This window comes from Paramisgurnus dabryanus, chromosome 4, assembly GCF_030506205.2.
Source record: "Paramisgurnus dabryanus chromosome 4, PD_genome_1.1, whole genome shotgun sequence".
Classification (NCBI taxonomy): Eukaryota; Metazoa; Chordata; class Actinopteri; order Cypriniformes; family Cobitidae; genus Paramisgurnus; species Paramisgurnus dabryanus.
In genome coordinates this window covers 46,995,957-47,011,887 of record NC_133340.1, presented here as the reverse complement: position 1 = coordinate 47,011,887, position 15,931 = coordinate 46,995,957, and the positions used below count along the sequence as shown (strand labels likewise).

General features: G+C 35.6%; 1 long non-coding RNA gene across 1 annotated transcript; it reads left to right on the top strand.

The window, feature by feature from the left end:
* The first annotated feature begins 11,082 nt into the window (after positions 1–11,082).
* Positions 11,083–12,408, top strand: LOC135736077 (uncharacterized). Its single transcript, XR_010527758.2, has 2 exons — positions 11,083–11,567; positions 11,715–12,408. It is a non-coding gene; the product is annotated as an uncharacterized lncRNA (long non-coding RNA).
* The last annotated feature ends 3,523 nt before the right edge of the window (positions 12,409–15,931 follow it).

The following is a 15,931-nucleotide window of genomic DNA, read 5'->3' as shown; positions in this document are numbered from 1 at the left end:
GGTTGCCCTTTTTCAGTTTCAGCACATGCCCCTCAAAAGGTCTGTGGACGGCCCTGTATTTAAGCAATTTATAATATATAGTAATAATGCATTAGTTGAAGTTTTAATCACATATATGTACTATGGGAGACCAGTATATTACAATAAGGTGCTCATTTATTAAAATAATAGGTGCTCTTTAAAGAGAAATCCTGTAAGTGAATTTGAACGCTGAAAGTTGAAAAATGTTGATATTAATCACTGAGGTTTGCTAGTGCCACAGCTGTAACTGTGTGACCATATTCCTTTACCCATTACACCCTTGTTTAGAAGAGGTAGTTGTTGGAGGCATCCGTTTCAGAGAGAACACAGGTAGGTTCACAGGTGAGCAATGGAATGAATGTTACAATTTGTAAAAGAGATCTTTCAAGGAAGAGAGGCCGTGTGTGTGTTAGAGCTGAAGATCTTTGCCCGAACCCGACGGGACCCGTCGGGACCCGACGGGCTCGGGCGGGTTCGGGCTTCCTTTCTAACATTTTACACGGGCTCGGGGCGGGCTCGGGCTTGCGCTCCGGCTTTGTGAGGTAAATGAGCGGTCAAGTTCAATCAGTAGCGCAGGAACGCGCTGAATTCATTTACAGTGGATTGGATTTAATGATTTTCCTCATCAAAAACATGTAGCCTAATCTTGGTGAGTAGGTTTTTCAATGTATAACTAAATATGAATCGAGTCTTAAATACATAATTTAGACAGAGGATATAGACTAATGTTGGCAGTAATGGGGAGAAGTGCCGACGCAAATCCCGCGGAGCCTTTCTCTTAATTTCGTTATTGCCAAATACCCATCTTAATTCAGAATGTATTATCTTAATTTAATTCGTTAAGAAATAATAATTTTATTGGCATATTTATAGTGTATTGCATAAGCCTATTTAGAATGAGATGTTACAATGTTACAAATGACTTATTTTATTTCTTTGTTTCAACTTCCAAGTGGCGTGTAGATTATTAGTCATGAATAAATAATGTTAAAACCTGTGTAAATTTCTCATTCTTGACAAAAGCTGTGTGTGTGCGCACATTTAAATAATGTCGGGCTGTAAACGGGTTCGAGCTTTTAAATAGCTGTCAATCTAAATGTACGTTCGGGTTCGGGCTGCATTCTGTCGGGCTCCGGACATTTCGGGCCTAACTTCTAAGGCCCGATTACAGCTCTAGTGTGTGTATGTCATGGGTGGTGCTTATTTCCATCCCAGGTGCACATGTGTGTCTGGTGTGTTTATATCAAATTCAAAATTGTATCCGGCCCGCACTTATGAAAAGCTTTCTATGCCACTGAGCAGGAAACATCCTTTCTATCCGACTTTCTATCTTGATAATTTATTTAGGCAGTGTTGACGTGCATTTACACATATGACAAGATATCCAAAGTAATAGTCATTATCTGATGTGTCCGAGGAATGTTTCTTCTTCTGTTTTACAATGTTAGTATAAGGTCTGTGAGAAGAAAATATGATATACCATGTGTCAAAATATGATTTATGACCCCCTGATTTACGACCTAACACCTAGGTGTGAAATTTGTCACCTTATGAGTTGTTTGCTTCCTGTAATAAAGTTTTATGGCGGTAATTGATGTTTATACTCAGGAAATTACTCAGGAAATGATGTTTATCCAGGTGTCCTATAGTCTCTGTTGTTTCACACCTCCCCTCTCCTACGTGAGTGTTTAAATAAGGTCTGGTAGTTTGTATTTTAAACAAGAAGACAGTGTGGTTCTAGTGTTGCAATGGCTGCTCCAAAGACTCCTAAAAGGGTGAGACGAGTCTTGTGTATTTCTCCGGCAAGAGGTACTGTGGAAATGGAAGAAAGGATTACTTTTGCTCCTAAGAAAAAACAGAGTGTTAGTTTGACAAAGTTTATCCATGAAAATGAGAAATTTGTGAGATGATATCACAATGTCTGATAGACGTGTGGGAAGATATCTGTTTGACAAGGAGTCGCGGTTCGTCAGGCTCTTTGCGGGCGATTTTGGAGATGGAATCACTTCTGATGATCCTTGTCTGATGTTCCCTGCTAAAGACTGGTTCATATTTTATAATTATGTTTGGAACGATTTGAACAACTGTGGCGACGACCCTTTGTACATATCGGAGTGGGACAGTGAGGTTCCTCAAACAAGATACCGGGTGCTTGGAGACCATTGTAGAAAGCTGCCAGATGACTTTGTTTATATTTTTCGCTGCAACGACAAGACAAAGATCATGGAATATACCTGGCCGATTCCAGAGTCTGAGCATCACAAGTACTATGACTTGGTATATCTGTTTCAATGGAAAGATGTGCGAATGTTTGACAACATTTTTTCATGCATTGACAAATTGTTTAGATGGTGTGAACTTTATGATCGCGACACTTCCGTTAAAGAGCACCAATTATGCTAATAAATTAGCACGTTAGCAAGTTATTGTAATATCCCATAGTACATACATGTTATTAAAACTTGAACTAATGCACTGTGAGTCTTATAAATTGCTTACATACCTCACCGATTTCTGCATGTCTGGAAAACGCTCGGATTTAGTTCCTGTCTCCGCCTCCCAAAATGTCTAGTGTATTCGGATTGGTCAGATGACTACTCAACTGTTATTGGTCAACTGGGTTCGGCGTGTGTTTGAAAGGTTACGCCCCTGACTACGCGTGGGTTTTCTGGTTCTGACTGAAAGTCACAGGCAACGTAAACAAGCGCTATATTTCTCTATAAACGATGGTGTCTGTACTGCCTTACCACTTCAAGCTCGATCCAGAGAGTTCAGACGGCCGTTACGATATAAACGATCTCCGTCAATGAACGCGATTGGATTTAACTTTTTTAGGTGTCCTTAGCTCTGCCAGAATGCTAAACGAAGATGAAAATGTGTTGCAAAGACATCCAAAAGGTAATTATAACGTACTACATTACTTTGCAAACTATATGGAAACACCAAATGTAGCACATAGAAAGTATTTTTTGAAATGATTATAAAACTATTTCATTTGTTAACATTGTTTTACTATAGTAAACTTTATGATAAAAGACTGCTTACAAACTATATCACTGTGCAAACTATATGGAAACACCAAATGTAGCACATAGAAAGTTTTTTTTGAAATGATTATAAAACTATTTCACTTATTAACATTATTTTACTATAGTAAACTTTATTATAAAAGACTGCTTACATACTATATTACTGTGCAAACTATATGGAAACACCAAATGTAGCACATAGAAAGTATTTGTTGAAATGATTATAAAACTATTTCATTTGTTAACATTATTTTACTATAGTAAACTTTATTATAAAAGACTGCTTACATACTATATCACTGTGCAAACTACATGGAAACACCAAATGTAGCACAAAGAAAGTATTAATTGAAATGAATGTTCTACATTATTTCACTATGGTAAACTTTATTATGAAAGACTGCTTACTTATAAGTGCTATGTTTTTACTTATTAGGTTTTAAGGAGAATGCAACAGGTTCCAGGGCCTCTTACCTGCGTGATTCATCATCCAGGTTTTGCACAAATTGTCTAAATCCCTACACACAGGACATTTATTGTACCGACTATAAGCCTTTGAGGTGCAGGACTAGAGTAAGTTTTATTACATTTTTAAACCAATAACACTAAAGTATCATTATAGTAACAAAGTACCCAAACGAACAAAAGATGTAACTTTAAAGAAAATATAGTAGTCAGTCAAAAGTTTTTATTTATTTATTACAAATATATTTTTAAATGTTAAACATTATACAAATAAACATACTTTAGTAACCATATTGTGCTCTTGTTTCAAAAATTGTTCAATTCATTTCTTACAGCTATCTATTCAGATAAATGGCATATCAAAGCTTTGTCAGCTGGTGCTATTTAAGACGACACTATAAGGTTATCATCCTGTCGTGTGTTGTTCTCCAGATATGCTTGGAGCTTCCTGATCAGATCGGTCACAATTTTGGCTTTCGACGACCCCTGCACTGAAGATGGCATGCAATCACGTCCTCCTTTGAAGGTCTCTCAAACTGTGATGCCAGGTCCATTGGAATCGGGGTTTCCTTCAGCTTATCTTCAAATACCTCATCAAACACAAGCCTGATCACATCCTCCACATAACTGTAGAAATATTGCGGTCAATAAATCTTTTGTTTTGATCATTTATTACCCTGCTTCATACATTAAGTTTTTAATTATGAATGTATTTGAAATAAAACATTACTGCTTACGGTATGTCACTTGTGTGTTTTGGGAACATAGCCTTGTACTTTCCCTCTCCTGCTTTTGTTACGGCTTGGTGACATTGTAATGGATGGCTGCAAGGTACAACCTGTAAAAATATAAACAAGCAATTAATTTATTGTAAAAGTAAATACTACTTTATTTAACACAGTTACTAAAATACTTAAACACCTGCATAGCATTCCAATAAATGAGAAAATCAATTTTTTTTTGCTGCAAATCTGAAATCTCAGGCTACGGACGGCAAAGGCATCCACTGATGATGGTGATGGAAACATTGTGAAACGATGCTACTGCCTGGGTTCCTATTATTATGCAGAGAAAAAAAACTTTGTCATCATCAGTTATACATTTAAGACTGGTAGTGGTTTCACTAGCTAAATACATCATATGTGTGACACACCTTTGCTCCTCATATGCCAATCTGACTCCTTGTACTGTGTGTAATGATGTTGCATGTTTGCATACAGTGTAGAAGGATGTGTCCAGCTGCGAATCTAGGATATAGACAAATAAAACAAACATGTATTAAGTCAAAAAGACATATTATAACAGTAGAGTACAACGACTATAAATCGTAAGACTATTCATTAAAACGTAAATGTATTACATATTACATGGCCCAACATTAGCAACACACATTACGTGTTTACTTTGTTTCAAAATCTAAGAAAGCTTCAAGTAAATACAACAGTAAAATACATATAACTTTAAACAAATCATCTGTACTTAGAGTTTCTTAAGTTTGATCATGAGAACAAATTTTACCGGTAACAGTTTAGCTGGTATTTGTATTTGTATTTAGCTTAGCAACTTAGCAAGTTTGTAAACATGTCTAAACCAACATAATGTACAGTAAAAGGCAAATAATAAACGTGAATACTTACAGCCTGTGATCCAGAAGTGCACAGTAATCCAACTTTCAGGAGGAGACGTCGCGCAAATCCAGCTTTGGTTCATGAGAAGCAGTTATTGTGAAAACTCCGTGAACAACTTCTGACTGGATTTTTCCGGAACCGTAATAAACATGATGTCCTCTGTGGAAGTCCATAAAGTGCTATTTTGCCATCGCATCTAAAGAGACAGCGTCTACTCGAGAGATTTAATCGCTTAAACGATGAAACAAGAGTTTGCAAATAGAGTCAAAGCAGGGACTCACAACCTCCGCCGTTTTAGCTCTCTTCTGACTCGGCGCTCCCCACCCCCGTCTTTGAGGGCGTACCCAAGCAAAGCAGAGAGGGCTGAACTATGATAATGTTGGTCTTATCTACGTCACTAATCCCAGAAAGTAAACTGTTGCCTACAATCCGAGAGTTTTTTGTAGTCCTCGAACGTTAGAGACGATAACTCGCGTCATCGTTTTCTTTGAGGTATGTACTTTTTGAATATCGTTAGCATGTACTAATACACACTTACACACAAAAGGATGTTTAAAAACGTGTATCCCATAATAGGTGCTCTTTAAAGTGAAGTTGTTCCACCCAGAGAGGTGTGTCCCCGCCTCGAGGACTGGCCTCCTAACCCCACCTACCTATTACAGCCATTAAAAATGGCTCCAGTTTGGATCATTCAACACACTTGCTTAACAGGCTTCAAGAAACTATGGCTTCCCCATGCTACACCAGTACCTTTGCGCTCCCCGTACCAGGACTTGATGAAGATGAAAGAACCTACAGCTGGACCAGTGCCCTCAAGCTGGCCCCGGCAATGCCTGATGACAATGCAACACCCTACAGCGGCAGCAACCCTCTTGAGACGGCCCCGACAATGGCTGATGTTGTTCCAGCATGCTACAACAATATCCTTGGGACTGCTCCGGCAATGCCTGATGGGGTTCCAGTACCCTACAACCATAGCCTCGAGACGGATACTGCAAAGCCTGATGATGAGCCGTCACCCATGGAGATTACTATGCCAATTTCTGACAACTCATGGCTGGATAAATTTTGCATGGATCTGGGATATCACAACCTGACCTTCCTTACGACTCCTTATGGTTGTACTGGTTCAGTAGCTGGAGCAGCACACTTTGCGGGGATCGACTCTACAGACGGATGTATCCGGACTGACGGCTTCAAGATCATAAAAACAATCGTTGTGGCACTTTTGCAGCATCTTGTTGACAAAAAGCTGAAAGAGCTCTGTAGCGGTTGTGAGGTTAATCATCCTAGTCAGCTTAAGCACAGCTGTATTTTTGAGGCTAATGCCTATTTCTTTGACTTTTACTTTGAGGAACTGTCACGTGCTCTGTTCAAGCCAGAACTCAAACATATCATTTCTCAAGCATTGAGCCGTTGTGGATTAAGGATTCATTCTCTGAGGGTTCAGGGGTCAATTGACAGCATCTTGCACGAACTGCTTGAGGAAATTTTTATTGTGGAAAAACTTTCTGAGATCAGAGAAAAACTTGGAGGCCCTGACAACGAAAGGATTGTCTGTGACGCTGTGGACAGCTGGAAGGGTATCATTCATATTGACTGAGTCTAACAAAAACCATGGGGAATACATGCTTTGTAACTGGATTGGTAAAGTGCCTACTTAAACATCGTATTAGATGTGAGATGACCAGCTTGCTTTATAAAATTGTTAATGAAAACTGATGTAACTGTACCTGTTAACAGATGTGATGTGGATGCTAAACGCCTTACAAATCTCGAGAACCAAATGTCTGTTGTAAGAAATATTTCTAATGATTGGTCTGCACTGATGCGTTTATGCATTAACGGGTGAATCAATTTCTGTAACTATTAAAAAAAAATTAGACTTGATGACTGAATGTGGTACCTGTATCAGAATTACAGACATATTATGCATGTGTACATATGTGTCTGATTTATGTGTATTTACAATGTCTAGTAATGATCAGGGTTATGTTTGTGAAATTATTGAAACACTGGTTGATTACCTTTTTGACAAAAATATTGTGATGTGTATAAAGTTTCTACACTACATTGATGACTTATGATGTAAAATCTTTCACAATAAAAACTTGTATCACTTTGAACCTCTGTGTTATTCGTCTGTGGAGACTGGTGTTACAATATGTCTGAAGAAGTAATGAAAAGGATTTATTACACGCCTTCAAACCCCGGTTCTTTAGGAGGTAAACAATGCGTTTAAAGTTGAAAAAATATTAGACAAGAAGAAGAAAGGAAACAAAACATTGTTGCTGGTACAATGGCTCGGATGGCCTGCGAAATTTGCATCATGGATCGATGAAAAAGAGTTGGTTGATGTACAGCCTTCAATAAAATGAAGGACCGGCATAGATGGCATACATTTGTGCAAAAACCTACCATGGCTGAGGGTGGCTTTTATGTTACATTGCCCTGCAATGCTTCGTTAGCAGCCTTTCCGGGAAATAAAATATCTAGTTATACAACCAGCTTAGCAAGAACTATGCATCTGAAAGGAGAATGGGAGGTGGGCTTGATCGAATTTGAATATCCTACGTCATGGTATACATTTAATGAGGAAGATGCTATCTTTATTCTCGACAATGGTATAAAACATATCACTTATTACCCTGCTGAAGGCAAAGAGATTGAGATCTTTATCAACGGCGATCCAAAGACATTGAACGTACTTTACAGAATAAAATCTGGATATTATGACGACATTGTTTTCTTGATCAGGGAGATCAATGCAAATCTACCATCGGGTGTGAGTTTTGGATTTGGCCACGTTAAAAATAAGGTGTTTCTAAAAGGACCCCCAAAGACATCACTAAAGGGTAACACTTTATTTTACGACCCGCAAAGTACCGCGTAATTAAACCGAATTTACAGCGTACCTATTTGTAACAACAGAGTACCTCTACAGTACGTACTTGTAGTTATAAGGGAACAATATTTTAAGTTTGGGGTAATAAGGGGGTAAGAATATATGGAAAATTATTCTCTAAGTATTTCATAACTACAGGGTACCTATTGTAATATTACGTGGTATGTATGACTTACGTCTATGGGTAATATGGTCTATGTGTAATATGTTTTTTTTTTCATATATGCTACTTACCTGATGAAGTGTATTGTATAGCCTACAGTTGATGTCTACAAGCCACGTCGGCAAATAAAATATAACACACAATAAAAATAATAGCAACTTGTACCTCTGTGATCTGTATATGTATACAGGAGTTACCAGGTAACTCTTATATTTGCGGGCTGCACATTAAAGTGGATCTTATTCCCACTTGTTCTGTGTATTTACCGGGTAACTCTCATATTTGCGGTCTGTAAACTAGAGATGCTCGCATGGGCTATTATTTCATCCGCAACCGCATCACAAAACTCATCATCCGTCCGCCATCCATCCGCACCAACGTTTCTGACCAGTTTTCAAAACCGCACCCGCCCGCCATCCGCTGACTGGGCGATGCAAAGCGCTGCTGATGACAGCCGCGAGACTAGAAAGATCTAATATCAGCAGTAAACTCCGTCTCCGTTCGGCACACAGGGACAAAAATAAATAAATAAATATTAAATAGCCTAAATTAAAGGCACAAATATAGCCTGCACTGGTGTCATCCTGATTTACCACTTTGTAAAACTTATTTCAGGCAACCCTTTTCTGACCTTCTATTTCCTTTGTTTTTAATTTTCATTTTTTGAGTGCCACGTACCTCCTTCGCCGGCGTTGATAAGAGCTGTGTCAAAATGCGTCCTCATTTCTCCGCGCTGTTAATGATAGAACGAATGGATCCTTAACAGCTGAGGCTATCCCAAACAATACAAACCTTTATTCAATAAAATTGTGTATTTATTAGAAAACTTTTTCTTGTCACTGTTTTAGTATTATAAGTTATGTTTTGTGTTAATATTATTCTGTTTATGTTGCGTGTATTTCTAGGGTTGATTATTTGATATACTGTTGAATAGTTTAATCTACATCAATGTGTCATATTTTCTAAAATAAATTCATATTTTTCTGATTACATATTCATTTTAATAAGTCAGAAATGTCTCCGCTGTTTTCTGCTGACAGGCGCGGTGGGCAGCTACTGGGGGCGCGTGCAACAGGTGACGCAAATAATGGGTCCTCAGAAGGCTAGACCGTCTCATTTCAGTTGTCTTCGCGAACTTCTGAGACTGCCACCTTGAAAGCCAGAGTGCTCACCTTTTAAGGTTGCATGCTTAGAAGGACACAGCTAATAGCAAGCAGTCAATCCGCCATCCGCCCGAATTTAATTAAAATATTATTTTTCGTCACGTCATCCGCCCGATCCGCGGTTTATCCGCGGAGTCCGCGGCTGTAACCGCCAACCGCGCATCTCTACTGTAAACTAAAGTGGGGCTTATTCCCCGATTGTTCTGTGTATGTACCAGGTATCACTCGCAGCCATACTCCACAGGGTAGAAAGTTTTTAAAACCTCTTAAAGAAATTTCACCTCAGGATCGCGTTCCAGCAAACCTCCTGCAGACAGCCGCGCGCTCTACACCTGCGCAGTAGCCTACGCATGTAGCCGTCTTTTTATTTAGCGAGAGCTGATATCTGCTGTTATTTCATTCTGGTTTGCCATTGCATAAATTATATTTGGCTAAAATATTTGTGTTTACACATGTTGCAAAGTTTTATTCTACCAATGATAACACCTATTAAAAAATAAACAAATAGCGTGCTGCTTTGTGGTCATTATTGTGTCATTTGAAATAAAAGTAAATAAATTGCAAAGCACCACTTCAAATATGTCCGCAAATGTAAGAGTTTCCTGGTAAATAGGGAATAAGTTGCTATTTTTATTGTACTTACCTTAAAAAAAAGATTACCACATAAAATCAGTTGGACTTTTGTTATTAAAAGCAAGTAATATAGGCTACTAAAATAAAAGTGATCTGCTGTTATATTTATTTGCCGATGTGGCTCGTAGACATCGACTGTATCAACATTCAGTAGTCAATATGAAAAATTCACAATAAAAAAAAAAAAAGAAATAAAACATCCCTTGTGAAAAATTAGCGTACTTAAGTGTATTGAAAGCATACTTTTTGTGTGCTTAAAATAATAAAAGTATACTTTTTGAGAAGTGCACTTGCTGATAATATAATATAATATAAATTAAAGACCACTTAAGCGTAATTAAATGGAATACACTTTAATGACACTATTTATTAACACACTTAAGTGCACTTTTTACAACTGCACTTTGTAAGAATATGTATTTAATTTTAACTTATATTAAGTACACTTTCATCATAATATTTATAAACACACTTAAGTGCACTTTTAAAAATGTACTTTTTAATAATGTCTAATTAAGCTTAATTTAAAGAAAGTACACTTTCATCATAATATTTATAAACACACTTAAGTGCACTTTTAAAAATGCACTTTGTAATAATATCTAATTAATTTGAACTTATAGTAAGTACACTTTCATTATAATATTTATAAACACACTTCAGTGCACTTTTAAAAATGCACTTTGTAATAATATCTAATTAATTTCAACTTTTAGTAAGTACACTTTCATAATAATATTTCACTAACACACTTAAGGACACTTTTTAAAAATGCACTTTGTAATAATATCTAATTAATTTTAAATTATAGTAAGTACACTTTCATTATAATATTTATAAACACACTTAAGTGCACTTTTAAAAATGCACTTTGTAATAATATCTAATTAATTTCAACTTTTAGTAAGTACACTTTCATAATAATATTTCACTAACACACTTAAGGACACTTTTTAAAAATGCACTTTGTAATAATATCTAATTAATTTTAAATTATAGTAAGTACACTTTCAACATAATATTTATAAACACACTTAAGTGGACTTTTAAAAATGCAATTTTTAATACTGTCTAATTAAGCTTAACTTATAGTAAGTACACTTTCATCACAATATTTCTTAACATACCTAATTACACTTTTTAAAAATGCACTTTGTCTAATTTAGTTTTACTTAAATGTAACCCTGGTTAAATAATTAAATATTATTATTTTAAAAGTGTGCTTAAATATAATAGAGACTATTCATACATCTACATTTATTTTATAAATGAGGAAATACATGTGAATAATTCAATCTGAATTATAAATCTGAAATGAGTAAACCAATCGGAGTGTTTAATTGTAAGCTCCGCCCCTTTTTTGCTTTCGGATCGCGTCTCAGTTCAGAGGAGAGATGCAGAGCGACAGAGACACTCGATCTAACGCGAGAGTGTTTAATTTGATTAAATATGACTCTTAAGTTCATATAAACTGAAGAGAGCAGAATTTAACTTGCATATATTCAATGATACAGCGTGATTGTGTGGATTGAGCACTTTTTGAGCTTTCATTTTGACCTGGTGAGTTTGTTATAATTACCAATGTTATAATTAGCCATAAAAACGAATGTCAACACTTTAAATGTCATATCATTTTATTTGTTTAATCCATACGAGACAAAATAGTGTTATATTGTGATGTTATATGGGTTGGATTGTTCATTGCAGTGTGATTATGTAAAACCACATGGTGCGTTGTGTTCACTGCTGTTCGCTGACGCCATTTTGGTTGCACGTGCCTGTGAAAGACAAAAAGAGAGAGAAACACGTGAATGGACAGGTATTTGTCTAAATTGTCATTTATTATGATGATGGCACTTATGTATGTATTTTATTTGTTTCCTGTATTATGTATAATTTTAATCATTATTGATACACAATATTGAATGTTTTTTCCTTTCGTATGAACATTCCTTGAGCTGGATTTTCCTAATTGATGGCGAGCCTCCCATTTCGACCTGATTGGATCACGAATCTAGAGGAAAGGACAATTTTCTATTTTAAATATTTTTCTTCAGACAAGTAAGAGGATACATTTCAGAAACTGTTTCCTTATTTTGTTTGTTTACTTTATTGAACTGAAACATTTCAGAAGCACAATTCTGATAATTTAAGACTGATCAATACTCCAATTGATAAGAACTTTGAACTTGAATACTGATTTCAGTGTGTTACATATATAATTTGTACCATCTTTGTACATTGATTGTGACTGTGATTTCTGTAAATGAGAAGTAATTTAGAGCGTGCACCCATAGTATATATAGTTAATTGTATTTTCATTGTTGTTACTATTTTTTGTGATTAAGGAAAGAAATAGAAAGGTTTCTCAATACTCAAAGTAAAATAATTTATTAATCAACTTACCTTCTGTCTCTGCTTGTTGCTCACTATCACTGCTACCTCCTCCTTCGTACGGTGCACCCTTCTGATCTTATTATTATGCCTGGTCCATAAGTAAGTGAGTTAATACCCGCTACATAAAGAAAGTACACTTTCATGGCAATATTTCTAAACACATTTAATAAATTATCATTAGACTGATGTGACCTACCAAAGACTTGTTAATTTAAAGTTCATGCAGTTCTTTTTAAGTTGTCTGTTAAAATGTAAAAAAATTATAACTTTGAGTTTATTTTTTTCTAAGGGATGTAATTATTCAATATTGATAGTTGTTTGTTTGATTCCAATTTAACAATATTAAAATGAGTTTTTTTTTTTGTTTGGACATATACAACTCATAATTAATTTATTAAATGTACTTTTGCAAAACAAAAAATCTGATTCATAATTTGACTACCAAACTGTTTTATTGTCAGTGTAAGCATTGTGGTTTTTGTTTGTTTGCAATGCATTAAACTGAAATGAATACATATTTAATTAACTAGATTTGTTTTTCAGTATTTTGAGAAGTACATAAATATATTTCACATACAATAGAAGTAGTTAAAGTACATACTGTAGAAAGATGCAATGAAATCACTTCACTGCACTGAAATCCCAGTTCAACTGATTGCATTTAATTTTATATATTGGAATTTATTTGGCAAACTTGTATTTGAAACATTACATTTAATGAGTAATTAAATGTACTGTTAATATACATTAACTTATTTTTAATTTCACATTAATTGCTTGACAGTAGATTGAACAGTGCACTTTAAGTATATTCTAAAAACACTAGAAGCAATTATGAAAGTAGATATAAAGTTGTAATAAAGTACCAATTAAGTTGTTCCAAAAAATCACTCTTAATGGCAACTTATTACATTTTATTTCAACTTAATATATGATATATGTTAAATTAATTACACTTAATGTGCATTCAGTGCGCTGAAAAGATTGCATTTAATTCACACTTAAGAGTATTGTTAACAGACATTAAATTGCATTTTAAATCACATTAATTTCATGTCATTATATTGTGTAGTGCACTTTAAGTATATTTTAAAAACACTAGAAGCAATTATGAAAGTAGATATAAAGTTGTAATAAAGTACCAATAAAGTTGTTCCAAAAAATCACTCTTAATGGCAACTTATTACATTTTATTTCAACTTAATATATGATATATGTTAAATTAATTACACTTAATGTGCATTCAGTGCGCTGAAAAGATTGCATTTAATTCACACTTAAGAGTATTGTTAACAGACATTAAATTGCATTTTAAATCACATTAATTTCATGTCATTATATTGTGTAGTGCACTTTAAGTATATTTTAAAAACACTAGAAGCAATTATGAAAGTAGATATAAAGTTGTAATAAAGTACCAATAAAGTTGTTCCAAAAAATCACTCTTAATGGCAACTTATTACATTTTATTTCAACTTAATATATGATATATGTTAAATTAATTACACTTAATGTGCATTCAGTGCGCCGAAAAGATTGCATTTAATTCACACTTAAGTGTATATACTTAAAGTGTATTATTTATGTAATAAGTACACTTTATAAAAGTACACTTAAGCACACTTTTTTTTCACAAGGGATAATTTCCCCATAGACTTGACTAAGTCATAAATACCACGTAATATTACAATAGGTACCCTGTTGTTATAAAATACTTAGAGTATAAATAATTTATAATTGTTCATATTCTTACCCCCTTATTACCCCAAACTTAAAATATTATTCCCTTATACCTACAAGTACATACTGTAGAGGTACCCTGTTGTTACAAATAGGTACACTGTAAATTCAGTTTAATTACCCGGTACCTTGCGGGTCGTAAAATAAAGTGTTACCCCATAAAGTTTTTCGGAAAGTTGGCAGTAATTTTAGGGTTAAAACCGGGGTTGCAATAGAGACAAGCCCTTCAACTAATGATAGCCATGGTATCGGACACACATCTGTGACGTATGTGCCCCATCAAGCAGACATAAATGGAGGTTTCTACACTATGTATATATACACAGATATAATAGAATATCAATCAGTTGGTGATTATCATGTACCATTACTAAGGTGTGTCCATATAGACGGTGAGAACAACAAGATTATTAATGTTAGATACGACAGACCACATGACGTACCGGTGAATAAATCTTCTATCACTGAGATAAGTATACAAGTGAAAGACGATCAAAATCAAGACATAAGTTTTAGCTACGGAAAGGTGTATGCTAAACTACATTTTAGGCCCGTGAAACAACGTCTTTTTTTAAGGGGTTTGGAAGGAAAAAAATGGCATATTACAGCAATCATAATACTGACCCCATGCGTTACGTTGCCAATTATCAGAATCAGGCAGGCAATGGCCTTCCTGGCTATGCAGGGGGTGGGGTTATGTATGGAGCGAGGTTGGGAGGCCTTTTTCGTGGACTCTTTAGAATGGCTATACCATTACTAAGACGTGGGTTTAACATAGCTAAACCACATCTTAAATCAGCTGCAAAGAACATAATAAGTGATGTTGTTAGCCATACAATGTCTCAATCTTTTAACAATGACAATAATAGTCAAGAAGGATCAGGACTGATGGTAATGGCACGCAAAAGAGTGTCTAGACCCCCAGGTGCACGGAGGAGTGGCCAGACGCAGAAGAAAAGAAAACGACATCTGAAAAAAACTTCAGTTGTAAAACGCAAGCACAAGGAGTCGGGAAAGTGTCCGGCAGCAAAAAGGAGAAGAAAGACAATATTTTAGACCATGGCTTTACTACACAGCATGTCAGAAGAATGTTTAAAATCAGAGCTGGATCTGTTTACAGTACCGCTGACTCAGATGGCTATTGAGAAAAATACATATATAGAAATACCTCCATTATCAGTGATTTCAGACTCTACACCTCTGGAATTTTTTATTGCCGGAACGGGGGAGGATTATGTGGATCTAAACAATACATTGTTATTTTTACGACTCAAAATCACAAATCCAGATGGCACAGATATTGCAGATGGAGCTCCTGTGGGACTTATAAACTATCCAAGCTGTTTGATTTTTGGGCAGGTGGATGTGTCGCTAGGGGACCGACTTATATCACAAAGTACTAGTACATACCCTTATCGCGGGATAATAGAATGTCTTACCAATTATGGGAAAGATGCTCTTGAAACACTCTTCAGCGCTGCTTTGTTTTACAAAGCTACAGCGGGACATATGGACGTAACGGATCCTGCGGGGACAAATCGAGGGTTGACAAAGAGGGCCGCCTTCACCAACGCCAGTAAAGTGGTCGAACTTCTCTCACCTGTTCACAGCGACATTTTCTTTCAAGAGAAACTGATTCTTAATGGGATTGATATTAAAGTTCGTATAACCAGAGGAAAAGATGAATTTTGTTTGATGAGAAGCAACGCTACGACCAACAAGCTAAACATCCTTTCAGCATCTTTATTTGTGAAAAAAGTGACAGTATCACCGGCTGTGAGATTGGG